This window comes from Rhinopithecus bieti, unplaced genomic scaffold (genome assembly GCF_001698545.2).
Source record: "Rhinopithecus bieti isolate Rb0 unplaced genomic scaffold, ASM169854v2 scaffold_18745, whole genome shotgun sequence".
Classification (NCBI taxonomy): domain Eukaryota; kingdom Metazoa; phylum Chordata; class Mammalia; order Primates; family Cercopithecidae; genus Rhinopithecus; species Rhinopithecus bieti.
The window spans coordinates 776,397-796,884 of record NW_016809332.1 but is presented as its reverse complement, the minus strand read 5'-3'; the positions used below and the strand labels follow the sequence as shown (position 1 = coordinate 796,884).

Sequence of the window (20,488 nt, the reverse complement as noted above, 5' to 3'; positions counted from 1 at the left end):
TTTTTGTATTTTTAATATAGATGGGGTTTCACCATGTTAGCCAGGCTGGTCTTGAACTCTTGACCTCAGGCAATCCTCCCACCTAGGCCTCCCAAAGTGCTAGGATTACAGGTATGAGCCACTGTGCCTGGCCGTTATTTGTATTTGATCTTGAAATTTGTTCTAATGCCTACAACTCCCACAGTTTTGAAAATGTATATACTTTAAATTTATCAGAGGCTAGGGTATTTAATTCCATCTTTGAGAACCTTGGTTTGGAGGAAATCATGGCAATTATATTATATGTAATTTTTCCAACATAGCCTGTCCTATTTTATGATTTCCTCCAAAGATGCTGTCCATTATCTTCTTGCTATGTCAGATCCGACTTTCTGCTGTTTGCTGTTTCTATGACAACCATCATTTTGGCTTGGAGAGATTAGTACATATTCCGGATATATATATACATTTATAGATATATATTTCAAGAACTCTTTACGTGCCAAAAGAATTGATGATTAGGCTTCCCATTATAGTGGTCATTAATCAGTTATAATGAAATGCTATGCTAAGATCATGGTTACATAAGACCGATGTCATACTTTTGGCTTGGATTTTTATAAATAGGCATAAAGCTAGAGAGGCTGCAAAAGGAAACCTAGAGAGTTAAGTTAACTAAGTAATTCATGAACATTAATAAGAAACGTTATATGTTTTTTAAATGCCCTTCAATGTCTGATAAACAAATGTTTATTTGAAAATTAAAGAATGGAGTACAAAAGGATAAACACAGCCTACATTATTATTTTCAACAGAGTAGCTCTTCTGTAGTAGCTTTGAAGTGAGAGTATGGAAATGGTTGAAATTTATAATTACAATTATTTTAAGCTCCTTGATGGCAGGGCCTTTGTCTTATATTTCCCCCACATTGCTTAATGGGAGTAATCAGAATAGCGAGTGTTATTGAGCATTTTATCACTTGGCAGGCATTGTGCTCAATGCTTTAAACAAATTATCTCATTTAATTCTCCTTACTTTAGTTCCTAAATATGTTTATTTTTGATTGGTGTGTTCATGACTTTTTACTAAAAGGATTCAACTGATGAAATGTTTTCTTCATCTTAAGCATAACGTGAGTCAACTGAAATAGGCCAATTGTATAGCAATTATTAAGATTGTTAAATACAATTAGGGTCTGCTTCAACAGGTTCAGTTTTATTGAAAAATAAGTTTTCATATCAGATATTCATGAAGATTTCAATTTATGCATACAGTACTGCCAGTATGAACTAGGTAACTTCCCAAACTCCTCATATAGTTTCGTTAACCTTTACATTTATTACTAAATCAGAATTCAGCGTTCTCATTTATTAGTAAATTAGAACATTGAAATATTTAGAACTGATTTATTTAACAGTTCTTTGTTTCTTTAAAAGCTGAAATGTAGGAAAAGTTTTAGTTTTAAGGATGATTTTGCAGTATTTTCCTTATGGTGAAAAAGTATGCAGAACCTACATACTATGCAATTTGTTGAATAATCTTTGGAAAATCCACGTAATTAAGTATGATATAATCAACAAAAACAGCTGAATAAATGTATCTATTGACATAAAATATATTCACATTTGTAAAGAAGTTTGCAAAATTATATTAATTTCATCAAGTTTTATAAAATCTTAAATTCGTGGTATAATAAGATCCAGAAGGAAAAGAAAACATGCATTTTCTATAGATGGTAATATTCAACAAGTAGTAGAATTCTGGGTGATTTTAAAATCTATATATTTTTTCACAATTTATTTGTATATACTTTATCCTAACTAGATCTATTTCGGTATTATAATAGTTTTCTAGAATTTTCCACCAATATGATTACTTCTGTTTATGACTTACTTGTAGATTAATCTTAGAGCAAATCTCTAAAGGTGGAAATCATAGTTAAAAGGTTATTGTTTTTAATTGCCTTCCAGAAAACTTTACCAATTTATATGCTCACTTCTAATATGTGAGTGCATATTTCCTCAACACCTTACCAAACACTTTACCAAAACTGGTTAGGTATTTTCTCTCTCTCTTATGTCTATCTGAATCTCTCTCTCTCTCTCCCCCTACCCACCCTGGCTCTCTCTCTTTCTCTTCCTCTGTCTCTCTCTTTCTGTGTATGTATATATACATTCATATATGCACACATTATAGACCCCCCCACACACACACAGACTAATATGATTAGTGAAAACATATACCAATGTTTGCACTTGAATTTCTCTGAATATTAGGAAGCTAATTATTTATGTATTTAATCATTTGCCGTGTGTGTGTGTGTGTGTGTGTGTGAATTGCCTATCCAGGTTTTTTATTACGATGGTGATTTTTTTTTCATTGTTTTATAATATTAAGGATTAGTTATTTGGTGAATGCATACACAATATCTTTCCTATTTTGTCACTTTTCTTCTAAATCTATGTTTGCTAGTGAAACGTATTTATACTGTCAAATATATTATGAATTTAGCATTAGGAACTGTGTAGCCAAACTTCTACTGCCAAGATCAATTGTACACAAATAATTGCTTCTATGATTTTCATAAATTTCTATATGTATTTAAACCTTTAGTCCATTTGAAAATTTTATTGGCATATTGTGTGACATTTAGAGATAATTTTCCAGTTTTTCTAAAATGATATATTGAATAATATATTATTTGTTATTTATTTGTAATTCTGTTCTTATGCTAAATTATCATGTATAATGTGATCAGTGTTTGTGGTTTTCTTTTTATTACATGCTCTGGTTATTTTAAAAGCAGCATTAGTGTTTTCTTATGGCTTTGTAGTAAATTTTATTATCTCAGATGAGAGTTCTCAATTTTCTGTAACCCACCACTATTAACAGAAAACCAGTACACTACCATACTCTTAAAGTTTAACGTTATCTCACATGATTATTATTTAAATTTCAGAAGAATATTTTTAAGCTACTAAACAAATTTGTTACGCCGTTGGAATTCCATTAAATATGTAGATTAATTTAGGCAACACATTAGATATCTTTTTGTATTTAACTATTATTTTATACACAGCAGAATTTTACATTTTCTTTTGCAATGCATATTCCCTGCTAAGTTTTAACAATTGTTGTGTCTACTATGAATGGGATTTTGTAATTATATGTTCTAAAAAGTTATTTTGGGTACTAGAAAGGGTATAGTGCCTTAAAAATGGAAGTGCCTCCACCATTTCACCTTTAATTTAGTCATAGGATATACTTTGTCCTAAATTAAGGAGATATTCTTCCATTAATGCTTTCTAATTAATAATGAATATAAAGTTGTATCAGATTCCTAATAGTACATAGCCAGGTAATCCTATTTTGACCTATTAATATGATAAACTGAAAAATATCCTTCCTAATGTAAAACTATAATTGCCTTTGACTCTATTTCATTCTAAATTAATTTCTTTAATTTCACATGAGTATCTAATTAATCTGGCAATGTATGTGCATTAAGAGACCTTTAAAATGTTCAAGATTATCTTAAAATACATTTTTAAATACATTTCAAATTCACATAAAAAAGAGATAATAAGATGAAAGTTATACAAGACAGCACTACCAATAACCCTCTTGTGTCTAATCCTTCATTTTAATGTTGAATGTTTTGAAGCATCATATAATTTAATCCTCACAAAACAACATTTGAGGTGAGTAGGGATGGTAGTCCTAGCAGAGTTTATTCTTATGGAACAGATAAGGAAACTGAGATGCAAAGGGGATAAGTAGCTTATCTAAGTCCACACAGCTTATAAATGCTGGCATTAAAAACTTAAAACCAGCTCAAACTCCAGTGCTGGCACTGTTAACCACTATAGTATGCTATGCTTTCTACAAGAAAATAAAAATATTTTTATCATTTCCATGCCATGTAACAAATAAAACTGTTTTTAAAATCTTTAATTTAAAAAATTCTGCATTAAATACAAGCAGTCCTTTAGTTCTTATCGAAAGTATTATTAATTAGAATAAAATGACGGTACCACTGGAAGTGATAGAGATTGAGATTCTGATCAAGTTTAACCACCTATGCTGATTACCATTAAAATTAGTTTTGTAAAATGCTGAAACTCTCATGTCTCTGCTTTTAGTACCTCACGTGACTAAAAATATATAAAGTCTTTATATATCTCAAGAGTTTATTAAAATTCAATTTATATGAGGGCTAATGGAGCACACCGCATGTCAAAGACTACACTGAAGACGTATTGCTGCGTATGAGCAGACTGAAAAGCATGTTTCAATCCTAAGGAATTTATACTCTGCTTGAGAACTTCAGACTAATAGATATGACATTTTTTAGCATGCAACCATGCTAAAAAATATAATTGTCAACCAGTACATTGTATGGATTGGAGAAAAATTAACTCTCATTTCCAGAAAACTTCAACCTGGAAAAAGTACATCATTAAATGGAAGCAAATTTTGTGGGATTGGAATTATAAGTTCATTCTTCAGACAAAATGTTTATTGACAAGATCTGATTCTCAGTTTTAGGGAGTCAAAACGAACAAACAAGCAAGCAAAAACTACTAACCAACTTTGGGTTTCCAGTGATTTCTGTCCTATAAAGGAAAACCCATTTATTTATGTCTATTTTCCACTTAATTGGAGAGTAATAAAAGATAAAGGTATTGCTTGAAGTGGAAGAAGAAAAAACTCAAAACATTAGGTTTCAGGATGTAGATAGATAAAGAAGTTGACTGGGCCTCCTGTGCCTTTTTTTTTTTTTTTGCAAATGGGTTAAACAATAAATTATTTGCTTACTTTATTTTTAAAAAATCTTCAGTTATTGAGGTAGGATAAAATAGAACAACACTGCTTTGCTTAGCATCTCATATTCTATAGCTGTAGATGAGCTTCAGATTCATTTTGTTTCTTTGTAGTGAATTTTGTTTTGATAACCTTCATCTGGCATTAATCTGCATTCTTCTTGCTGATTACCAGACATGAATCGAGGAATACAACTGTCTCCTCTATCTTAAAAGGCTGAGGGGAATTACTTTTCTAACTTCAGGAGAGTTTTTTATTTAAATCATTTATTCAAGATAAAAGAGAGAGAATTCATTCAGTATTGTGGCAACAAAGGTCTGTCAACATAACCACATTCATTTAATTTGTCTTACTGGTAATACATAACCACAAGCATTCCTTAATTTCATTTATTTTACTGGTAATACAAGGCATTTGTCCTAGTACTTCTTTAAAATAGTCCAAGTTAATGATCATGGTTATATTAGTCAAGACTTTTTATTGCAAATGATGAAAGCCCTATACTATCTAGCTTAGATAAAACAGAGATATGCTAGCTCATGTAATCGAGAGTCAGGAGTAGGTCACATTAGGCCAAAGTGGATTGGGGGTTCAAATGATAACCTCAATACCTATCCTGTCCACCATGACTTGGATCTCTCTTCACTCTGCAAAGGACTCATTTTCTCCTACTGTATATGGGATTGTGGGTTCCCCAGATGATCTATGGAAAATGCCTCTGTACTTACAGACATACACATTGCTCTCTTCTTGAAGACAAGAAGGCATGTCTTCCACCCCTAGCTCCAACAGTTTAGATCTCCAGGATTATTTTAATGTGTCAAGTATGTGTCCATTTGTGCTCAGATAGGATCTCTGGCAAATTGCATTTCCCAACTTCCGTGCCTACTCCCTTCCAGATGGGTTCAGCAAATAAGATGCACTGGTGGGACAATGGAGGGCAGGGGTAAGGGATACACCAGAATATTCTCACCCACCCATTCATGCCTCAGGTGGTCTATCCAGTGGCTTCCACATCTTCTCATGATTCAGGCCTTGTTGCAATAGACCAACTTTTATATTCCTAGTTCCCATGCAACAACCTCCCCAGGGATTCAGCTCCCAGAAGGCAGCACCCATTCTTGATCTCTGGTGACTTACATCACCTCTTCCTTTGTGCCTCCAGCCTGAGGGGTGGTGGCACCTAACCACTGTTGCTAATATCTGAGTTTCTTTTCCCTTTTTTTATTTGAGGTCTCAGCTCCCTCAAAACCACTGTAACTACTTCCTTGTATGAAATTTCTTCACACAGGAATCATTAGACCACCTGGCACGAACTCTATTTTCTAAACTGGAGCCTGACTGACAACCCTAGCATGGGCCTCATACCCTTCACTGAATCAAACACTGTCACCAGTGGATGAGGTCCTTTGATTGACTGTCTCATTCATTTCTCCATTGTAGTGCTAACAAGAAAGGAGACATGGAATATGTTACTAGAAAACATAGGAGGAAGAAAAATGTGTTGGGCCACTAATAACAATGGACCCCATATTAGTAATTCACTTTGATCTCATAGTTCATAAATGTGAAAAAAAACTAAACTAAATATTTTTTTCAAAACAACACTGCAGCAGTGAAATTATTTGTAAGTGAATAGTGGAAATTACTCATAGCCAGTTGCTAATTAAATTTATAAATATTCTATCACATTCTGTTTCATTTTTTAATTTTCTGATTAATAAAAGAACTAATATATTGAGGATATGTTGTAAATCCCATGATATAAAAATAAGTAAAATGTTTTACTTATTTTCCCTATATAGTATAAAATCGGAGTTCATATGCCCATATGAGAAATGAAGAGACTGATGTTAAGTAATTTGTTAAAAGTCACAGAGGTTAGAAATTTCCAAAATATGGCAACCTCTGTTTTTTGGTACTCCAGAACCTAAGCATCTTTTATTACATCATCATGCCACTAATATTTCTCTCTTGAACAGTGTTGAATCTGAAGTTCTCTAATTATATTTTTTTAAAAATCTTCATTTAGGGCTCCTCTGTATTCACCCTATGGTAAAATCACTTTATCATAAAGGCATCTATTGTGATATCTATTTACAAAGAGACTTCTGTAATAAAATTCCCTCATATGATATCCAGAATGGATATCATACATTTTTTTCCTTTATTTACACTTTATATTTGACATTGGCATTATGTGCTCCATGTTGTTACAAACAGACCAATTTGGGGTCAGACTAATTACATGGTTATATGCCCCTTCTGTCTGCCACAACATGCAATGCTTCTGGGGTGTAATGAAAGTACTTAAACATGTATAAATACTTATTAGGTGCTCAGCACTTTCTACAGGGGACTATTTGGGATACTCCTAACATCTTATTGTGGCAGAAAAGATATGGACATGTTATTGTTAGAAAGGCTGTGGTTTGTTCCACGCATTTTAAGAGAATGAAACTTGTCAGGGCAGCCCTAGCAACCATTCAAGAGCTTATTTGGGCATTCTTGTTCTCCAGGACAAACATCGCATGGTTTCCATGCAGGAACATATCCGTGATAATACTTAAGGTAGGTGCCATAGACTGCTTGATTGACTAAAAGCTGAGCTAACAAATTCTGTAAATGTCTCCCTCTTTTATTCCTATCAGTGGATATCAGTTTTTCTTTTTTTAGGATCGATTTCTATTTTCTGCAGCTGAACATGAAAGCGCACTGACTAACATAGTCTGCAGTTAAGCTGTGTTCTCAGGACCATCTGTAAGAATTTATGCATTTCCTGGGAATCTGATCAATTCTACCAGCAATTCTGTTTTCTTTGTAAGATTAAGTAACCCTGAAATTAATTTTATATTTAAAAGTTGATGTTTGTTTGAAAAAATTGTGAGCCCCATGTCCAAAAGCCATTTTGTACTTTAAAATGGACTTCTCTGAATAATTCTGTTTTATGCACGCATACAAAGAATTTTATGTTAAAAGCATGGATATTATCATATCACAGACTTTGTTTACTATTTCTGTCTTTCTTTCTTCTTTTTTATTTTTTGGCTTGACTTCTCCATCTTCTTCCCCTATGTCCTTCATTCACATCTCTTGCCCCTGTGGGTAACTCTTGTTGACAACCTAGTTTATATTCTTTCATGTGTTTTTAAAATATTTGAATAATCATAAACATTTACATATTCTAAGAGGAATTCTTAGTCAAAAAATGGACCATATTTTCTATGAGGGTTTTCTGTCAAAAAAAACCAGATCATAGCTATACATTTTTCTTCATCCTGGTTTTCTCATTGGATAGCACCTTATGGAAATTCCCCAAGTTATTTGTCATAGCTGTATTATAGTAACTTTTATTTGTCTAATAATTTCATAATATTACAAGGTATGGACATATAACAGTTTAGTCTGTCTTTTCCCTATGGGTGCTCATTTGTTTCAGGTTAGTTTTTATGCTACTATGAACAAGGCTGTAATATATGTTCTTTAAAAAATATCCTTATAGACTTGTACTTTACCTTTTATGAGACAGACATTTATGGACTAACACTGACTTAATAGATATTAGCATATTGCTTTTTCCAAAAGGAAGTAAAATACATACTCCTATCAGCTTTGGATAAGATTATGCTTTTTCCCGTAAATACCAAGTAATAGGTGTTTGTTTATCCATTCAGAGAGAGAAAGCCCCTCCCCTCATGATGTCTACATTAGTCATCAAGATGGATAATAAATACATAGCTCTATAATGTCACAAATATGCTGTGAGGAAAAATAAAGTAGGGTTAAGGAATAGGAATGGGGATGGCTATTTTAAATAAAGATGTTTGTAAAAGACCTCTCCAAAGAGAATATTTTGGGGGCTCAGTGCAGTGAGAGAGTAGGCCATGCAATATCTGGGGTAGGCGGAGGCTTCCGGGAGAAATAACAACAAATGTAAGATGTCAGAAAAGAGCTTGACTTGACACTTGTGTGAAGACTGGATACGAAGTTATTGTCAGGTAGTGGAAGTGAAAGATATGGGGACTTGGTCTAAGGTGGTAGTCGTGGAGATGCTAAGAAGTGGTCAGATTCAGGATGCATCTTGAAGGCAGAGCTGAAAGAAAACCCTGATTGGCTGTGGGGTGTGAGAGAAAGAGATGAACATGAATTATTGATAGGCTTTTTAAAATAAGCATCACAGAGAGTTCCCATGCACCCTTTGCCCAGCTTCCCCCAGTGTTAACCTCTTACATAACGATAACACACTTGTCAAAGAAAGAAACCATCACTGGGTATCATGCTATTAAACAAGGTACAGACTCTTCAGATTTCACATTTTACCCATGAATATTCTTTTTTTGATACAGGATCCAATCAAGGATACCACACTAAATTCTGTCATCATTGTGTGACGATCTGTGACAGTGCTTGTCTTTCCTTGTTTTTTATTATCCTGATTTTTTGAAGAGCATGAGTAGACTTTTTTTAGAATGTTCCTCAATCTTAGTTTTCTCTGATGTTTTCTAATGATTAGATTTTGGGTAAGGGTTTTTTGGAAGAACACCAGAGAAGTAAAGTACTCTTCATATTGAATCATATCAGGGATATATAATATCAGCATGATATATCACTGGTAATATTCACATTAGTCAGTTGGTTGAGATAGTGTCTGCCAGATTTATCCACTGTAGCGTTACTGTTTTTATTTCTCATGCTCTGTTTTTTTGAAACAACTAACCAAACCCAGTTCACACTCAAGGTCGATGGTGGTGATGAAGCTTTACTTCTTAAATGGGGATGATCTGTATATGTTCTTTGGAAACCTTTTGTAAGGAACGGTTTTTCTCTTCTCTTTCATTTACTTGTTTACTCAGCCATTTATTTAGATCCATATAGACTCATATATATTTATTTTTTCCTTGGTATTATAATATAATACTACCATTAATATTTGTTGCCTAAACTGTTTGAACTCTGACCATTTAGAGCTCTTTCAGGTTTCCTGTTGTGTCTTTCTGACATGCCCTGGTCTATCTTACTTTTCTTCTTCCTTACTTTCTGGTATTATACAATGTTTCAGGCTCATCTTGTATTTCCTCTTTCCTGGTCCTAAAATCAGCCATTTTCACTAAGGAGCTAGGTTTTAATAGAGCACTTTAGTAAATGATGATGCCATTTCCTGTCATGAGGAAGCCCAGAGAGGGTAGAAGCCTGGAGTATGCGTCTTCTGTCCTTTGTTCCTTATTACCTATTATTGTTATTTTTTGGACATACTATGTTTAAGAAGCCTATTGGCCATTCAAGTGGAGTTGCAGAATAGAGTAAACAGTAGATATGAGTCTAAAGCTCAGAGAAGAGGTTCAGGTTAGAGATCTAAATTTTAGATTCATCAATAAGTGGTGCTACTTAAAGACATGGGATTGGGTTTGATTTCCTCGGACAGCATCAGAGAAATCTCAGAACTGAATCTGCTAAAGGATGTAGAGTTCAAAAAGAATGGAAGAAATCAGGCAAAGAGGTTGAGAAAGATCAACAAATGAGGTAGGAAATAAGCTAGGAGTGTTTGCTATCCTAGAAGCCAAGTGAAGAAATACGTCACGAAAGGGAAAGTGATTATCAGAGTCAAGTTCTGTTGAAAGATTGAGGAAGATAATGACTGAACACTTACCATTGGATTTGGCAATATTCAAGTTCACTGCTGACCTCGATAAGTGTCATTTCAGTAGAGCTGTGGAAATGAAGCCTAATTGAGAGGAATTCAATGTAGAATTGCAGCTGAGGAATGGAGAATGCACTCTTTAAAAAAGTTTTGTTAAAAAACAGAGCAAAGAATTAGGGTGATAGTGAGATGGGGAGCTGATGAAAAAGAAAATAATGATTTTAAGATGGGAGACATTATAACATATTTGCATATAAATGGGCATAATCTAGTAAAATGGAGAAAAATGATGATGTGGAAGAGAGAGAGTATGATTGAAGTCGTGAAAACCTAAGTTGGTGCGAGGAAATGGAATCTAAGTCTTAAGAGAAGGGGTTGGCCTTAGGGAGGAGAAGGATGTTTCTTCATCATAACATGATTGAAGACAGACTACATGATCACAAATGCTAAGTGTATAGAGGATACAGTGATAGAAAAGGGAGGAAGTTGAACTGTGGCTCTTTCCATTTTCTTAGAAGTGAACTGGGAGTGAGGAGGTGGGAAGGAATGTGGGATGGCTGAAGAGGCAAAGGTGCCTCTTTGAGTGATGTCATAGAGCCAAGGCATGAATTACCAAGGAAAGTGTGATAAGATTGCCAGACACTACGGGGGACCCACTTTTGTTTGTGGTCATATACCAAAAGTTATGTCAATAACACAGTATCTTACATTTTCTCTAGTTGCAGTCATCTGTTTAACTTCTAGGGGACAGGTTCATAGCAGGAGGAGAACTGAATTTAATCAGGTGGGTTTTTTTGTCACACTAGTTTGAAAAGAGAGAGAGAAAGGCCTTGGAGGTGAGTGTGTGTGCAAGGGAGAGAATACCATGATGAATAATGGACTCTAAATTCAGTAAGTGAGGAAGTATGGACATTTGTGGAATGAGTGAAAAATGTGTTCAGGTCAAGAAAAATTTTTATTAGTGAATATATGATTTAAGTAATGTGGAGACCTATGTTATAAAGCTTCTGTAAGGCTTTATACCCTGTTGATTTTATTTACCTTTTCCAGTGGTAGAACTTGAAACATGCTTTTCAATCCCTTCTATGGTAATCTGTCTAGTCTAGTTTGTACCTCTTCTAGGGCCAGTCTTACCAATTTATAATTTTCTGGAAGATCATCTATTTCCTTAAGTTTTATAATTTTTACCTAAATTGTCACCTAGATTCTCTTATAATTCTAGCAGATTTCCAGAAATTGTAATACCTTTTCCTATGCCTTTAAATAGAGAATTATTACCTGAACAATTTTAGAAAATTGTTTGCACATTTTTGAACATGGGTGATTGAATGGAAGAATCCCATGGTGACCACCTCATCTATAAATAGTCTAAGATTAATTTGGTTATCTTGTCCACTTTACTGAAATAGAATGACTAAGTACTATTATTCTTTTGGAAACATTTTTTGTCATGTAATAATGTTTCTTATATTTCAACATATGTGAAAACAATGGAAATTCATTTTTGTTGTTTGGTAGATGAATCAATTATGGACTGCATATATTTTTGTTAGTTGTACTTCAACATGTAGGTGAAGGTACAAAATTGGAGTGGTATTGATATTTTAAAAAGAATTATAAATATAATTAACATGACTGTCAGTGAAGTTTCTTCTCTTAAAAAGATAGGGTCAGCCGCACGTGGTGGCTCATGCCTGTAATCCCAGCACTTTGGGAGGCCAAGGTGGGTGGATCACGAGGTCAGGAGATCGAGACCATCCTGGCTGACACGGTGAAACACCATGTCTACTAAAAATACAAAAAAATTAGCTGGGCGTGGTGGCACGCACCTGTAGTCCCAGCTACTTGAGAGGCTGAGGTAGGAGAATTGCTTGCACCCGGGAGGCAGAGGTTGCAGTGAGCCGAGATCGCACCACTGCACTCCAGCCTGGGTGACAGAGCAAGACTCTGTCTCAAAAAGAAAAAAGAAAAATAGGGTCAACTCTACATAGAAGATTGCTCTCTCCTGCTAGATTTCTTTGCCCCAGGCCATTTGCTCTGTCAGGAAGCTGTCCTTCAGAGTAAATGACACTTGTGCTGGTTACAGACATATTAATTATGCAATGCTGTATTCTGAGATGCAGTTGCAGATGCAATTAAACTATTTCACTGAACTTAGAAGTTTTATTATCACTTGAGAACATCAGACAATTACTCCACTTGTGTTCATACACCATCATTCCCTTTTGACGTATTTAGGCTGTGATGTGTGCCAAGCTTCCAGACATGCAGAAGTCATCAACTTAGACGTCTCAAATTCTGTGATTCTGACAGGAACAGATATATTCTCAAAACCCCAGCATTGGCAAAAGAGATTTTTTAAAGGCAGGAACAAGATGACAGCCTTTCAAACAAGTTCTATTTCTTTATAGCTTATCATTGAATCACCTATTAAAAATATTACAAGCTGATTTTATAGGTTAGTCAGTGCTATCATTGGGATGTGACCTTCAGTGATCTCAGTGCAGGCTGGCTTGGCTTCTGATTGAAACATGCCAACAACAGCTATGTGCCTCACTGACCTATTAAAGGTACCCTTGTAGATAAAATGTTGAAAACATGGAAGAGTGCCTTGACCATTGCCAAACAAGATGGCAGCTGGGATTTGCAGGACAATTTGCAGTGATTTCCATGGGCAACCAGGAAACTTAAGAGGCTGGAACAAGGAGGTTGTCTTTACTTTCCCCACCAGCATTGCAATATTGAAGGAATTTCCACAAGTTAAAAAACTGGTTCTAGGTGGCTTTCTCAATTAAGCCCCAAATATTAGAAAAGAGCAGATGTGATTCATAAGTGTTAGATGCACATTTCTAAATGATGATATGGGTTTATGTCTGTCTTATTTTTCATAAAACTTACAATCAGATATCTGACCCTGGGCTTCTTTAAATGAGCATAACAAAGTTGTTTGAAGACAAATGATGTTATATTTATATAAGTATACATTTATTAGTCTTATGTAAGTTTTGAACTCCTCAAGCATTTTTCATAATACCAGGAATGATTATATTTATCCTTGAATCAGCCATAGAGGACATTTGTCGCTGCTAAGCCCAACCATAGGGTGAGGATCCCACTCACAGGTGGTATGAAAAGGCAGTGTTGAGGCTATCCAATGTGCTTGTGATCACCTCATAAAGACAGGATTCCAGGAAAAATGGCAGTTCCCGTTGATCTTCTGTGATGTGCCCAGGGATCCTGCAAGGGAAGAGTAGCTGCCCCTTAATCTTCCTGAGGTACATTACGTCCCTGGATGATTCCTCTACAAAGTTGTCTCAGGGTGAGCACTGTCGATCTTAGCACAACTTTTAAAATTCTGTCACATGTGTGCACACATACTTTTGTTTTAACACAGTCTTACACAGCTGGTGTCCCCAAGTCACATCCACTCAGCACAGGGGCTAAACTGGAATGGTCGCCTGCATCGACTACTGTGCATTGTATACAGAAGAGGCATTGAGCACCAGATCCCCAATACTTGGACCTTTGCATTGAATATGTCATTCTTCCCCAACTCCTCCTCCTCTTCCTCCTCCTTCTTCTTAAACATTTTTTTTTTAGAGGCTGGTCTTGGATTTCTGGGCTCAAGTGATCCTCCCATCTCAGTCTCCAGGGTACCTGAGGCTACAAGGCTTGCACCCCCACACACAGTTTTCCTTTTTGGTAGACTTCCCCATAGTGGCTTCACTGCCTCAGTTAGGGTCAGTTTTATGCGTAAGATTTATTTTTATATCCTTTACTTTCAAACAGGTTAGAGTTTGAATCCTTTTCTTCTATAGGCCAGGGTACCTTTGTCTCTGTCTAAATTATAGGTTAATTACAGATATGTGGCCAGGCATTGTGGCTCACGCCTGTAATCCCAGCACTTTGGGAGGCCGATACGGGCGGATCATGAGGTCGGAGTTTGAGACCAGCCTAGCCAACATGGTGAAACCCTGTCTCTACTAAAGATACATAAAAAAATTATCAGCCAGGCATGGTGGCGCATGCCTGTAATCCCAGCTACTTGGGAGGCTGAGGCAGGAGAATCTCTTAAACCGGGAGGCAGAGGTTGCTGTGAGCGAAGATCATGCCATTGCACTCTAGCCTGGGTGACAGGGCAAGACTCCGTCTCAAAAAAAAAAAAAAAAAAAAAAAAAAAAAAAAAAAAAAAGATACGTAAATTTAATCACTAGATTTCTCAATATTTTTTCTTTCCTCATAGAATTCTTAATGCCTAAAGAAAAGACTTTATTTATTGGCTGTCAAATACAATTATGTTTCTGAATTTCAACTTTAATAATGGGTAGTCAAAAAACGTAATTTTCTTCTTAGATTTAGTTACAGATCACTAATATAGTCAGTTTTCTATTTGTAAAAAGGGAGCTTGAATGAAATACATCTCATTTCTTTTTATGCAGCAAACTTTTTTTTACTTCTAGGATGAAAATTTTAATTGTATCTTAATAAGAAATTACATTTGATAGGGAAGTTATTTTCACTACAAGAAAGTTGACTTTATGAATGCTATTTATAGACATATTCAACTCAACATCTAGTTTTAATTATTTTGTTTTTAGTGCAAATATCTTTCTTTTCTTTTCCTCCTCCTCCTGCTCTCCTCTCCTCCTCCTCTTACTCTCCATCCTCCTCCTCTCCTCCTACTACTACTACTAACTCTTCTTCTTCTTCCTTCTTCTCTCTTCTTCTTCTTCTTCTTCTTCTTCTTTCTTCTTCTTCTTCTTCTTCTTCTTCTTTCTTCTTCTGTCTTCTTCTTCTTCTTTTTATTGAGACAGGATCTTGCTCTGTCACCCAGGCTGGAGTTCAGTGGCACGATCTTCGCTCACTGCAACCTCCGCATCCTGGATTCAAGAAATTCTTGTGCTTCAATTGCCCAAGTAGCTGGAATTATAGACATGTGCCACCATGCCCAGTTAATTTTTATATTTTTAGTAGACGAAGTTTCACCATGTTGGCCAGGCTGGTCTCAAACCCCTGAGCTGAAATGATCTGCCCGCCTTGCCCTCCTAAAGTTCTGGGGTTATAGGCATGAGCCACTGTGCCTGGCCACAAATATTTTCTAACTTTTTAAAGTCTATATTCAGTGGACACAAAGAGAGGTCTGTTTGTGTGCTTGCTTGCTGCTTACTTGTTGGTTTTTAATTTCTTGAATTGTAATCTCAGGATATGCATCTTTAACAGAGAAAACAGGAAAAGCTCCATTCTTAAATGTTCCTCAAAATAAGTGCAAAGGATGATTCAAGTTATATCTTCAGTGGTCTTCAGTATGTCACCATTTGAATGTGTAATGTTCTCAATAGAATTTTAAGATATTTAAAATTATACCTAAAATTGTACAGCAAGGTGACTGTAGTTAATGATGCCATATTGCATTTTTGAAAAGCGTAAACAGAGAGGTTGCTGTATACTCTCACCACAAAAATGATAACTATATGAGGTAGTATAATTTATTAATTAGCTAGAATTAGCTATTCCATAATGCATGTATACTTCAAAACATGTTGTAAATGATCAAAACATGCAATGTTATGTGTCAATTTTTTAAAAATCTAAAATCATTAAAATGACAAAATTGAATTTTGATTACATTTTTCTGAGGTTTCTTAAGTTCATCTACCAAATCTGGGGTTACTCAGAACCAAACTGACTCAATAACCTCTATTAGCACTGTAATTCCAATCACAATTTGATATTTCTGTGCTATTGTTATATCACAGATAATCCAGTTTATTCCAGATCTTAATCTCAGCATATCTATGTGGATATTGATAAAGTTTAAAGGAAAAAAGTGAATCCTGGAGGCACAATTTGCCTGAGACAAATTTTTTTCTTAAAGATTGTGGTATTTTGTTTGTTCAAATTACAGCAGGATAAGTTGCTTGTGTAGGGTATTTGTTCATTCAAGTAATATATTTGTAGAATTTCTACACTAGCTATTGTCATTGGCTATGATCAGTGATAGCTCTGTTCTGCCTATTATGGAAACACAATAAATGAACAAGTTTCTCTACCTCATTTTAAAGAAAATTTTACATTTTATATGGACTTGGTAAAATTACCTTAACACACAAGAGTAGAAAATTCATTAGTGGTTTGGAAAAAGTGATTATATACATTTAGTCTGGGTAAATAAAAAGTATATATCATTACTGCCCGGGTTTCATCTCTCTAAATTGTTGCACTAATCACTTCTAATTATGGCACTATAATTTTAAAGAACAACATTTTTGTTAATGTATGTCATTTTAAAGAGTATTTTATATATTTTCTTAAAGTCTAAGTTATCTTAAATCATGAATATATAACTATTTGAGTTAATTTTATAATTAAATAGTTTCCATTAAGCAAATCAAACAAATCAAGAACTATAACAAATACTCATTGTGATTTTTATTGACTCTCAAAAGCTACAACATTTTGGTTGATTTCCCTGGATTTTTCTGTGTTTTGAAGATATGAATCTCCTAAAGACTAGAAAGTTGCTTAAGTCTAGTGTAATGCTGCTTAATAGAATGGATATATCTTTAACTTATTGTCCCAAATAATATTTGTTGATTGAAACCAGACAAATAAATGAGTTAAACCATGTATGGATCATTAGAAATTTATGACATTGTTCTAAGAAGAATATTCTTTGTTTGCTAAATTATATACTATATGATTATTCAGTTCTATATTTAAAGCTACGCATAGTTTAAGATTTCTATTGATTTTCTCCTATGTAATCATGATGTTGGCACCTTTAGTAAGTTTACTCTTTGAAAACATAAACTTGCGTGACATGCTGAAATGTATTTTCTTTTTCAAGGAAAAAATGAGGAAATATCAACAGACTGAAAATATGTTTTCAGAGGCATAGAATCTTCAGGAAAATACTGGAGTTCCTGAGATCTCAAGGTTAGCAGTTTATACATTATTATTCTCATGCTTTTACAGATTTGGGATATAATCTGTGCATCTGTTTCAAGTTTCTAATGTGCAATTGGATAATAAGGAAAAATGATCTTACTTAAATCTGACTTAAAGTACATGTTTTAAACAAAGTCTCCTCAAGATTTAAAAAAATCCATTTATATCAGACATACAGTATTTAGTTTCATTAGGCACAATAACAAGTTGTCTTAATGGAGAACTACTGGTTATTACAATTTGCTGCTTCTTCTTCTTTTTTTTAATTTTTTGAGACAGAGTCTCACTGTGTTGCCCAGGTTGGAGTGCAGTGGCCCGATCTCAACTCACTGCAAGCTCTGCCTCCCGGGTTCACATTATACCATTCTCCTGCCTCAGCCTCCTGAGTAGCTGGGACTACAGGCGTCCACCAGTACGCCCAGCCAATTTTTTTTTTGTAGTTTTAGTAGAGACAGGGTTTCACCATGCTAGCCAGGATGGTCTCAATCTCCTGACCTTGTGATCTGCCTGCCTCGGCCTCCCAAATATTATTTGCTTCTTTTTAAAGGGTAGCACTATTAGCATAAAAATATTTGACATTTCTCTAAATTTTTCTTTCTGATTGTTAAATATAAACCTATTTAGTGAATATTTCATTTCTTTTGTGTCTTTGCCTGCAATATGCACACATATACACACAGTCTAGAAGGATAGCTAATCAGCAATCTTTCTGAAATTCCTTGAATTCCATTCCTTGACTTTCTTTAACTACAGCCAAATAAATAATGTTATCACTGGAAAATGTGGCTTCGATAAAATGACAATTAATGTGAAGGAACAGGAGGATCCTGGGAATATTTTCTAAGTTGTTTAGGATGATATAACTGGAAAAGAAGAATAAATCTACCCATTATTAAGCAGCTTATTATAATAGCAAATTAATGTACAATATTCGTTTAGAAGTTATAAAGGTAGGTTAAAGTGGTTTAGTCCAATTAGATACCTTGAAAAAGTAGATGATTTTTGATGTGCTTATATTGTGGGACCCAGTATCAAATATTCATAATTTTAAATTAAAAAAATGTGATCTTTTATTTTACTTGTCTTGGTCAGGCACGTCTTCAGTATCTCTATCTACTTCTCATTCTTCCAAAGGTTTATTCATTTATTTAGGACTTACCATATGCAAAGCAATGAACTAAACACTTTGGTTCTTTCTAAATGAATAAGATATGGTCCCTGTTCTCAAAAATTTCCCAACCAATGTCTTACCCAGAAATTAGTTTTACTATTAACTCAAGCAATATATAATTAAAAAAAGACAAGCCAGATTTTATAAGGGCATGTAATTAATTCTAAAGCTAAATGGCAATTATTTGGAGACTATTTGTATTTTCACATTATAGCTTCTATTAGCTAGAATGCTGACAGCTTATACCAGTGCGAATTTTGCTCCATTACAACCCACACTCAATGGATTTTTTTAATTAAAGTAGCTCTTGAAGTACAACACAAGTAAGAAATACGAAATTCTAGGAAAGAAAATCTCCTGACACAACTGCAAATTTAATGTTATGGAATATAGTTGTGTAATCACCTATGAAAAGAGCAAAGGTGGCCTTGCCTCCATTTTTTTAAAATTTAAATACATTGGATTTCTTTACTAAGCTCACCAGAGAATTAAATCGTTTCCCCAATGACCTGGAAAGACTCGTAGGTTTGAAAGGGATTGAATTCTGTAAATCCGTAAGGGATCATTTGCAAATAGTAGCTAGGTGAGTACAGGGATTTGAAATGGGTGGGAGTGCAGACTCAGCTTGAAATGAAGTTGCACAGCACTGTACTTCTCAATAAAACCTTTTTAAAAGGGTAATGTCTTAAGAAGTTAATGCAAGTAAAGTAATTTAAAATAGTAAACTTCTTTTTTGAAAAACCAGTGAAGAGATCCATTGCCTCATTATGCCATTAGAGAAGTAGCCAAATTGATTTATATAACAACCATCATCATTCAACAAATATTTGTCAAGTGCCTACTATGTGCATGGGGGTATACGGTGGATTGCTGGGGAATGACAGCAGTGAATAAAATAAACTATTCTTGCCTGAGTGGAAATTACATTCTAGTGGATGGAAATAGGTGATTAAAAAGCAAAATTAATTATGCGTTATGTTTGATGGTTATAAGTACCATGGAGAAAAAGGAAAAAAGAAAGGGAATATAGAGTATAAGCAGAGGTAGAATTTTTAAATAAATCTAATGCTTTGCACTACATAATTTACACAAAAGAGATAGATGCCACTTTTGTTCACATAGTGCCAACTAAAAACAAGGATGATAAAATACAACACCTGATGGAAAGTTTTCTAAATCATTATTAAGATATATGTTGTAAATGTATATAAAATAAGTTTCAATATCATCAGAAAGAAAAAATATTATTTTTTAGAAATGATGCTACACTTACTACAAATATATGAAATGAGATAATATTAAAGAACATAGGTCTATCTATGTGCATTTTTATTAGAAAATATATAGAGTTGGAAATTAAATCAATTTTGTGCAATCATTAACAAATGAACAAATGAGTGATCAGGGTTTTTTTTGTGGTAATCTGATTGGAATATTTTCATTCAATGTTTGGTTCTGAGAACAGGAGTCTGGAAATATTGAAGGCCCAAATACTCCTGCCTGTTTTCTTGGAATCCATCTATAGTTTAGAACTCATCATATAAAGTGGTGCTATCTTAAAAGTCATTCAGTCTTGACTTTACTGGTTGGAGTTGAGAGATTTAGCTGATTTTGTATGCTGAAAAAGTAGTTATTTTGTTTTATTGAAGATAAGTCAATGTGAAGTAAATATCTGGCCATGCAAAAAACCAAACAAAATTTGGATTAAGAGATTTTAAAATCTATTAAGTAATGTGTTTTTTTTCAGTCTTCCAAAAGGCAGGCATTGTAAACAGTATATCATCTAAAGGACATGTGTCCAGTATTAGATTATTAAAAGAAACACAAAGTAAAGCTCATGATTGTATAGAGGCTCTCTCTCTCTTTCTCTCTCTATATATAGAATGAATAATGAATAAGATATGGTCCCTGTTCTCAATATATATATA

At 34.3% G+C, this 20,488-nt stretch overlaps 1 protein-coding gene across 1 annotated transcript in view; it reads left to right on the top strand.

Annotated features, from left to right (window-relative positions):
• Positions 1-20,488, top strand: part of CSRNP3 (cysteine and serine rich nuclear protein 3) — a 223,986-nt gene that overhangs the window by 24,368 nt on the left and 179,130 nt on the right. Inside the window, exon 3 of the mRNA XM_017889192.1 lies at positions 17,289-17,377. The gene's annotated coding sequence lies outside the window, so the exon portion shown is untranslated. The remainder of the gene's footprint in view (positions 1-17,288; positions 17,378-20,488) is intronic.